This window comes from Myotis lucifugus, unplaced genomic scaffold, assembly GCF_000147115.1.
Source record: "Myotis lucifugus unplaced genomic scaffold, Myoluc2.0 scaffold_121, whole genome shotgun sequence".
Lineage (NCBI taxonomy): Eukaryota > Metazoa > Chordata > Mammalia > Chiroptera > Vespertilionidae > Myotis > Myotis lucifugus.
In genome coordinates this window covers 1,048,754-1,058,310 of record NW_005871169.1, presented here as the reverse complement: position 1 = coordinate 1,058,310, position 9,557 = coordinate 1,048,754, and positions in this window count along the sequence as shown.

Genomic DNA, 9,557 nt, shown 5'->3' with positions numbered 1-9,557 from the left:
AAAAGAATAAGCAGTCTAACCTCACAAACAATTCAAAAAAAAAACCCAATATATTCGTCAATCAAGCAAACAACAATAACACAATAGAGAGAGAAAAGAAGAAGAAGAAGAGGAAAAAAAAATTGGATAGTGAAGGAAGATAAGGGAAAGGTATATAAGGATTTAGAACAGGGGATAGGACGTAGGATATATAAGCAGGGTTAAATTTGACAGGGGGTAAAAAGAATAGGGAAAATCAAAAGCTGGAGTAGGGTAAGAGAAACAGGACAGCAAAAGGGAAAAAGTGGGGAAGATTGCTTAGCACAGAGGCAAATTGAGGTAGAGAACAATGTTGCTAAAGGAACGATGAAAATAGAATGGAGAACATTAGTCCCAAAATAAAATAAAGACAAAATAAAATGACACTTAAAAGAATGGTAAAATGGTAGCGGTAAAAATACTAGTTAAAAATAAAAATGTAGTAGCTGAAAGGGCAAAATCAGGTGATGGAGAAAAAGAAAAAAGAAAAACAGAAAAAAAATGTTTTCTTAGTTAAAAGGAGAAAAAGTAATTTAAAAAAAATAAAAATAAAAATGTGCAGTAATGCAGGTGCTTCAGATCTTCTACTCTTCTTATTGGCCCGCCCGGAATTCAGGAGAATGTTGAGTTTCCCTCTGGTACACTGCTCCTCCGTGTTGTAAGCCACAGTCCTGTTTTTAAGGCCGGCCGTAAAATCCCCTTATTGCCTTATCTGTATTTACAGAAGAGTCAGTTCGTGGCTCTGCCTCTGGGTGGCAGTGTTTCTGGATTGACCTCCGAGGCTATAAGTTCTCTCCCACCAGGAGCTCTGTATTGTACCTGAACCAGCTCCGCCCAGGGCTGGTTCCCAGGCGCCACTCCCAGCTCTGTTTCCCCGGCTCCCCAAAAACAATCTTCTCCTACAAGCTCTGCTAGTGACCCCAACTGGGCAATCACATCCAATGGGGTCAACAATCAAACTCCCAGAAGTAAGAGTAAGAGAAACAAGAGCCTGGGAAGCTGTTCGAACTCGCAGGGTTCCACCCTCCAGAACTGCGTGAAATGTCTGCGCGTTATGTCTGCGCGCGCTCAAGCCCCTGGCAACAAGTAGCCAGTTATCAGGGAAACTCTGAGGTAGCCCTTTTTGCATCCAGTCCAATTATGGGCTCATTTATAGTGATACCTTCTGGCAGCGGCCCTGCGGGAGCCCTCCCCACTTGCGGATTACCCTGGCTTCTATGTGCGCGGATTTTGGAGTGCGCAGATTTCCCCCTGCGCCCGCGCTCGCGTTCCTCGCTCCAACCTGAACTGCAAACCGCACCTTTGGGGTAAGTCTAACCTTTCCGTGGAGGGGTGCAGGTCTCCGCTGGGCTCTTGTAGTCGCGCTGCTTGCGAGTCGTTGCCTCCGGGTTTGTAGATGCTGGTTTAGTATCCGTTCTCTGGATGCCGGTAACCGGTAGCCGCAACCCAAGATGGCGCGGTCTCGCCACTGCGCTGGCGCCCAGGGGGAGGTTTCAGCCTCAATCTCTAACCATCCGCATTTTTTAGGAGTTCTCTGTCTTTCCTGGCTGCAGACTGCCTCTCAGCTGAGCCTCCCCAGCTTGATCGGGCTGATTGTTACCCGTTTCAGCTGCTCGCCCCTATCTGCTCCGGGATAAAGCACCAACACGTCCGTCTAAGCCTCCGCCATTTTTCTCCTTCCCAATTTTTAATTGGATTGTTTTTGCTATTGAGTTATGAGTTCTTTATATATTTTGAATATTAACCCGTTATCAAATATATGATTTGCCTTTTTTTATTTTATTAATGGTTTCCTTTGTTATTTGATGTATTCCCACTTGTTTATTTTTGCCCTTGCTTTTGGTGTGAGATCCAAAAAATCATTGCCAAGACTTATGTTAAGTAAATTACTACCTATATTTTCTTCTAGGAGTTTTATGGTTTCAGGTTTTACATTTAAGTCTTTAATTCATTTTAAGTAAGTTTTTGTGTACAGTATAAAATAGTGGTACAGTTTCATTCTTTTCCATTTGGCTGTCCAGTTTTCCTTGTACCATTTATTGAAGATACTATCTTTTGTGTATTCTGGGTTTCTTTGTCACAAATGAATTGATCATTGCAAATTAGGAAGTGTGATCTTATCTTTGTCCTTCTTTCTCAAGGTTGCTTTGGCTAGTCAAAATTTTTTCTGGTCCAATATAAATTTTAGGGATCATTTTATTCTATTTCTGTGAAAAATGCCATGCCATTAAAATTTTGATAGAAATAATTTTTAATAACTTAAAAATATTTTTCTTCATTCATTACATTGGAATATTTTAGTTAATCTCTCTTCAAGTTTGTTGTGTCTTCCATTTCAAATTTGTTATTAAAACTATTCAGCAAAAGTTTAATTTTATATACTATAATTTTCAGTTCTATAATTTCCATTTGGTTCACTGTTATAGTTTCCAAATCTCTGATATTTTCCATTTCTTTATTTATTTGAAAATATTTTCCTTTATGTTTTTTAACATATTTATTATAGCTGCTCTGAAGTCTGCGCTAACTCCAATATTTTTGGTAACCATAGAGTTGGTTTCTGTGGGCCTGTTTTCCTCTTTATGGGACAATTTTTGTTTTTCTTTTGCTTTTCTTTTAATGTCAAGTAATTTTTTTGTTGTATAATGAACACTATGTTTGACATATTATAGGGACTCTGATTGTGTTGTCTTTTAATGTAGAATCTTGGCTAAGTTAGTTGAACTGCATCTCTTAACTCTATCACGTCTCTGGTGAGCAAGCAGCTGAAATTTCCCCTTAGTTCTTGGAGTCTCCAAATATTTATTTTCCCTCATACCCTGGAGTACGTGCAGTTCAGGCATCAATGAATGATTTGGGTGAAATCTACAGATTTACTTCCTCTCCTTTATAGCTCTCTTTCAGACCTGAACTCCATCCTCCGAGTTCACAATGTACTGAGCTGCTCAGACTTGGAAGTGCCCTCACAGAAAAAGCTGCATGAACATAAATTTCACCCAGTGCATTGCTCTTTCAACAGTGTTTTCTTCTTAAGTTTTGCTGACTCTCTAGTACTTAACTTAGAATGATGGTGTTTATTCATAATTTGTCTAGAGTTTATAATTGCTATCTGTGGGATAGTTATCCACTATTCCATTAATGGAAGAAAAATCTATACAGATACTTAATACACTTAAGTGATCACAAATTATGAAATATGCCCTAAGGTATCCTGGAAAAGAAAAGTCAAAAAGCATTTTTTAAATCAGAGATTTAAAAAAGAATGAACAATCAATCAAGCAATAAACATTTTCCATTTGTAACTCATCCAGTTTATACTGTGAAATAAATCAATCAAAGCTATTCTAGCTTGTTTACCTAATGCAATTTTTTCTAAACACATCATAGCTACCATGTATTTACAAGATGTCAACAAAGGCTGATCAACTAATTCATAGCAAAGCTGACCCTTGTGATTAGTACTTGTTTATCAACGGCTAGATTTATATGTAAACTTGAAAGTGCATCGATCAACAAAAACATGAATAAAGAGTGTCAATGGGAGCAGACTGTGGAGATTAAGGATTCGGTGTGTGGAAAATATTTTGTTTTTGAAATGATTTGTTTGGAAACTGGCAATGAGTATGGGTAAAAGTTATTAAAAAAACACCTTGTTAAAATGACTAGGTATTTCCTCTTTCATGTCACTGAAGCCAATTAAAGTTTGGCAATCATGGATGACTGGAATGGGTTCAAGATTTTGTTCTCTTTAAAACACATTTTCTTCTTTGTTTTTCTGCCAAAAAGTCTGCAATTTTTATGAAATGAGCTTTATAATATGTATTTGTTTAAAAATAAGCTAACCACAGTTTGTAGTCATTATATACTTTTCCTTACATTGAAAATATGCTTTTGTAAGATGTTGAAGAGAAGGAAAGAGAAAATTTCAATGTTTTATGCATGTGTGGTAATGAATTTGTATGGGAACTCATCTATTATTACCATACTTAATAAGAATTTTGCATTTTTGCTTCTAAATTAAGTCTTAGGTGACTAGTTTTACATGTAAGAATAGATTGAGTAGATTAAACTGTACCAAAATAACCTAGGCATAGAACTGTATCATACTCCTTTATACTCTAGTGCAGGGGTGGGCAACCCCTGGCACGCGTGCCAAACATGGCACGCCAGTAACTTTTGCTGGCATGCGAAAGCCTCTCTTATAATCTTTCATTTACATTTTTTTTCTTAATATCGACTTTTTTATTTTTCAGATAAATTCAGTGTAGGTGCATCTTAGATAAATAAAGAATTTTACATAACAAGTTATCTTAAAGACCATAGACATGGATTGACGAGAGAGGGGAAGAACAATTTCTATGCCTCTGCCTTAACTCTCCCTGCCTTCCTAGGTCCGACCAGTGTTTTGGTTTCATCCACATATGCTTGTGAATCTTTGTTCTCAGTGATAAATTTTGTTAAGTCTTGTAATAGGAGTAGCCTGACGGATGAAAGTAGTAGCTCGTGCATATCTCTGAAGGTCACGAAATATAAACCTGATGTAAAATCTCTGTCATTAGTGATGCAGCAGCAAAAGTCCCACTGATAATATCAAACGGAGTCATAAAGTTTTCTGTCGGACTATCAGTGTACATGTATACATTAAAAAAATAAATGTATTTTTCATCATCATATACTGTGCTTTTGTCACTCGAATGAATTTTATTATTTCTTCAAGGTTCTTCACATATGTACACCTTAAGAGATATCAAGTAGGTGTAACATGTTCTCAAAAAATTAGGGTTGGCACGCAGAAGAATTTTGAGTCAGAGATTTTGCTGGTTTTGGCACGCACTCACAAAAAGGTTGCCTACCCCTGCTCTAGTGCATTGGTGCTCAACCTGTGGGTCGCGAACCCTTTGGGGGTCGAACGACCCTTTCACAGGGGTCACCTAAATACATCCTGCATATCAGATATTTACATTACCATTCATAACAGTAGCAAAATTACAGTTATGAAATAGCAACGAAAATAATTTTATGGTTGGGGGTCACCACAACATGAGGAACTGTATTAAAGGGTTGCGGCATTAGGAAGGTTGAGAACCACTGCTCTAGTGTCTATCACAGTGCCTGGCAAATACTAAAAGGTAAGAAATATATACTTTCCAAATAGTGTTTTCTACTATAAATACCTTTTTAAAGCAATGAAGAATAATTTGTATCATCAGATTTGTATCATTTCAGTCACTTTATACATTATTTTAATGGCTTATAGTTTTAATACAAACACTTCAATCTTACATAAATTTCTTCTTTATTGTAAAGTATAATAATTTATTTGGTAAATCAAAACTTTATTCTTCAAGTAAAGTTTTCAATTTTGAAAACAATCTAAGCTCTCCTGTTTTAAAAACTATGTCTCACATTTTCAAAATTTAAAATTCAAACATAGCTAGGGAGACCATAGTTTAAAGGGAAAAAACTAATTAGGCTCTAAGATTGTTAAGGTGATGGGTACACTATTCTGGTTGTTTCTAGCCTGTAGTAGAAAAATCAATAGATGTTACATGAAATCAATGAAGAGTAAATGCTAAGGTTATTAAATATATTTTTATAATAATAAAGGTGATCTTAAAATTTCTTAGCTAATAAAATGTCAATTGGAAAAAGTTATAGAATAATAACAATCCATTATGTGTACACTCCATTAGAATTTTCAAATATAATATTAACTTTCAGTGACCTACATAAAAACAGGGCATGGTAAAAGTAGGTTTACAGTTGTGAGTATGCGAAACAGTTTATTCTTTTATTATTATTAATTAACTGGAGCCCTGATGCACGAAATTCTGCAAAGGGCTCAGCCCTCGTAGCCATGCAGTCCCGGCTTTGTCCGAAGGTTGTCCAGATGGTCATTCCGCTGTTCGGCTGTCTGGTCTAATTAGCATTTTATGCTTTTATTACTATAGATTATTGTACTATTTTCCATGCACAACTGTAAACCTGCTTTTGACCCACCCTGTACATCGGTTTTGCCTCCTACTTTTTTTTTTAAATTAATTTTCACCCAAGGATACTTTTTCCATTGATCTTTTTTTAGAGAGAGTGGAGGGAGGGAGGGAAAGAGAGAGAGAAAGAGAAACATTGATGAAAGAGAGACACATCGATTGGTTGCCTCCTGCATGCACCCCTACCAGGACAGGCCAGGGAATGAATCAATAACTGAGGTATGTGCTTTGATTGGAATCAAAACTACAACCGCTTGGTCTTCAGGCCAACACTCAAATCACTGAACCATGCCAGCCAGGGCTTCCCTCCTACTTTTATTATAGAATTTTATTATATACTAGAGGCCCGGTGCACAAAAATTTGTGCACTGGGGCGGGGAGGGGGGTCCCCCAGCCCGGCCTGTGCCCTCTGCAGTCTGGGACCCCTCGGGAGATAACGACCTGCTGGCTTAGGCCTGCTCCCGGGTGGCAGAGGGCACGTCCAATCCCTAGGTGCAGCCCCTGGTCAGGCTCAGAGCAGGGCCGATTGAGGAATTGGGGCGCCGCCCCGTCATGCACAGAGCAGGGCGGATCGGGAGGTTGCGATGCCACCCTCAGTCACACTCAAGGCAGGGTCGATGGGGAGGTTGCGGTGCCACCCCCTGTCACGCACAGAGCAGGGCCGATCAGGGGGTTGGAGCGCTGCCCCCTGTCACACACAGAGCAGGGCCGATCAGGGGGGTTGGGGCTCCGTACCCTGTCACACACAGAGCAGGGTCGATCAGGGGGTTGGGGAGCTCCCCCCTGTCACTCACAGAGCAGGGCCAATCAGGGGGTTGAGGAGCTCCCCCCTATCACTCACAGAGTAGGGCCGATAGGGGAGTTGGGCACCACCCCCTGTCACACACAGAGCAGGGCAGATCAGGGGGTTGGGGCACTGCACCCTGTCACACTCAGGGCAGGGCCAATGGGGAGGTTATGGCTCTACCCTGTCACACACAGAGCAAGGCCCGTGGAGGGGGGTTGGGGCGCTACCCTCTATCACCCACAGAGCAGGGCCGATCAGGGGGTTGGGGCGCCGCCACTGTCACACTCGGGGCAGGGCCGATGGAGAGGTTATCGCTCTACCCTGTCACACACAGAGCAGGGCCTGTGTGTGTGTGTGTGTGGGGGGGGTTGGGGCGCCGCACCCTGTCACACACAGAGCAGGGCCGATCAGAGGGTTGGTGCGCTGCACCCTGTCAAACACAGAGCCGCAGGGCAATCAGGGGATTGGGGAGCTCCCCCCTATCAGGCACAGAGCAGGGCTGATCAGGGGGTAGGGTGCCTCCCCCTGTCATGAGCAGAGCAGGGCGGATAGGGAGGTTGTGGCCCCGCCCCCTGTCACTCACTGAGCCGCAGGGCGATCAGGGGGTTGGGGCTCTGCCCCCTGTCATGCTGATCCCGGTGCCGGGAGGCATATTACCCTTTTACTATATAGAATAGAGGCCTGGTGCATGGGTGGGGGCTGGCTGGTTTGCCCTGAAGGGTGTCCTGGATCAGGGTGGAGGTCCCCACTGGGGTGCCTGGCCAGTCTGGGTGAGGGGCTGAGGGCTGTTTTCCTGAAGCGAGTGACTGAAGCTCCCAACCGCTCCTTATTTTCTTTTTTTTTTTTATTCTGGGCCAGCTTTAGCTCTGAGGCCTCGCTGCTGAAAACATTGATACAATGTTGCGGTCTGGCTGGATGAATCCCGGCTGAATGAAAGCCGGTTTCTGGGGTTTTGTTTAGCTTCTTATTTGCAACATAGTACATAGTTGCTTAGAGTTGCAGCTGAGAGGCCGGCAAGTGAGGCGGGGAACGTTGGAGTCCGCAGTCACTGTAGCAAGCGAGCCTCCCTGCTCGCTTCAGTGCGTGGCTGCCGGCCGCCATCTTGGCTTACAGTTAATTTGCATAAGGATATGCTGATTAGCCAATGGGAAGGGTAGCGGTTGTACGCTAATTACCATGTTTCTCTTTTATTAGTGTAGACTAGAGGCCTGGTGGACAAAATTCATGCACAGGGGTGGATCCTCAGCCCGGCCTGCACCCTCTCCAATAATCCAGGACCCCACGGGGGATGTCCGACTGCCTTTCGCAATCCAGGACTGCTGGCTCCTAACCGCTCACCTGCCTGCCTGCCTGATTGCCCCTAACCCCTCTGCCTGCTTGCCTGATCGCCCCTAACCACTTCTGCCTGCCTGATCGCCCCTAACCATCTCTTCCTGACTGCCTGATCGCCCCTAACTGCTCCCCTACCAGCCTGATCACCTCTTACTGCTCCCCTGCTGGCCTGATCTCCCCATAACCGTCTCTGCCTCGCCCCACACCCAGGACCCAGGATTCCCTCCTCCGGCTGGTCGAAGGCAACCGGGACCCAGGCCAACTTCACCTAGGCCGGCCGTAGCTGCAGGGACCGTGGGTGGGCTGCTTGTCCTTCTCCCAGGCTGCAGGTGCAGATGCAGCCGCTGGTGCCTGGGACCATGGGGCGTGCGGCTTGTCCTTCTCCTGGGCCTCAGCCTGGCTGGTCCCCATTCCTCTCTCGCAAGCTCATTTGTGCCTGGCTGGACCCCATTCCTTTCTCCCCAGTGTTGAGTGTTTGAGCTATTATGGCGTGACGGTGTGAGGGCCTGATGACCATTTGCATATTAGCTCTTTATTATATAGGATATGTTAACTTATTTAGATTTACAATTTGCTTACTGTTCCTGGCAGCTATTATGTAGTGTGTTGAAGAGCTGTGTGTTTTGTAGTTATTCGGATTGACTAGGATTTTGTTTGAAGGGGTGCTTGTCAGTGGGTGTGTACTTGCCTAAGATCCATTTTAGGAAAAGAGTCCCCTAGTGCTGATTGTCTTTCTTTTCACCAAAAGATGCTGGACTGTTCATTAGGAATATGAACATAAAAATAATGATGATACGAATAATCTGTAATTGTAATGCAGTTGCTATTTTTCTATGTTCTTCCATATACATCAACTAAACTAAATTGAAAATAAAACTAGTGGCTCTATTTCATATTAGTATTTTCAGTCAGTAGTGTCTAGTCAGAGGGGAAAAAACAATGCTAGATATTTTGAGTTGAGAGGAATTTAATGTGGAGGTCATTCCAATAGTGCTGAAGGGGCCAGAAAAGGAGGGGTGTGGTGTTACTGTCCCTCTGCTGCAGCTCAAGATCCCCACTTGGCAAGGGTGTTGCTGAGAACGCCAAAGCTGCTGGGGTACAACCTTCCTCCTTATTTTGAATTTGGAGATGGATATTTTTCTTTCAAAAGTTTAATATGAGGGTACATAGATGAGTGAAAGTGAACTCTATTTAATATGTTATGGTTATAAAATCTAGTTAGAAACAAATCCCTGAGTATCTGCTACTATAATATTATGATGCTTTTGAATTCTTCGAGGGAAGCTCACTATCTTTACTCATTGTTGTTTTGTTGAATTAAATTAAGACATTTATGTTTAGTGACTTCATAAAGTTTTGAAAAGAAGGGAAAAACCAGATAACTAAATTTTAAGAGACTTTTCACACAATAATCTTAGAAAACTGATTAA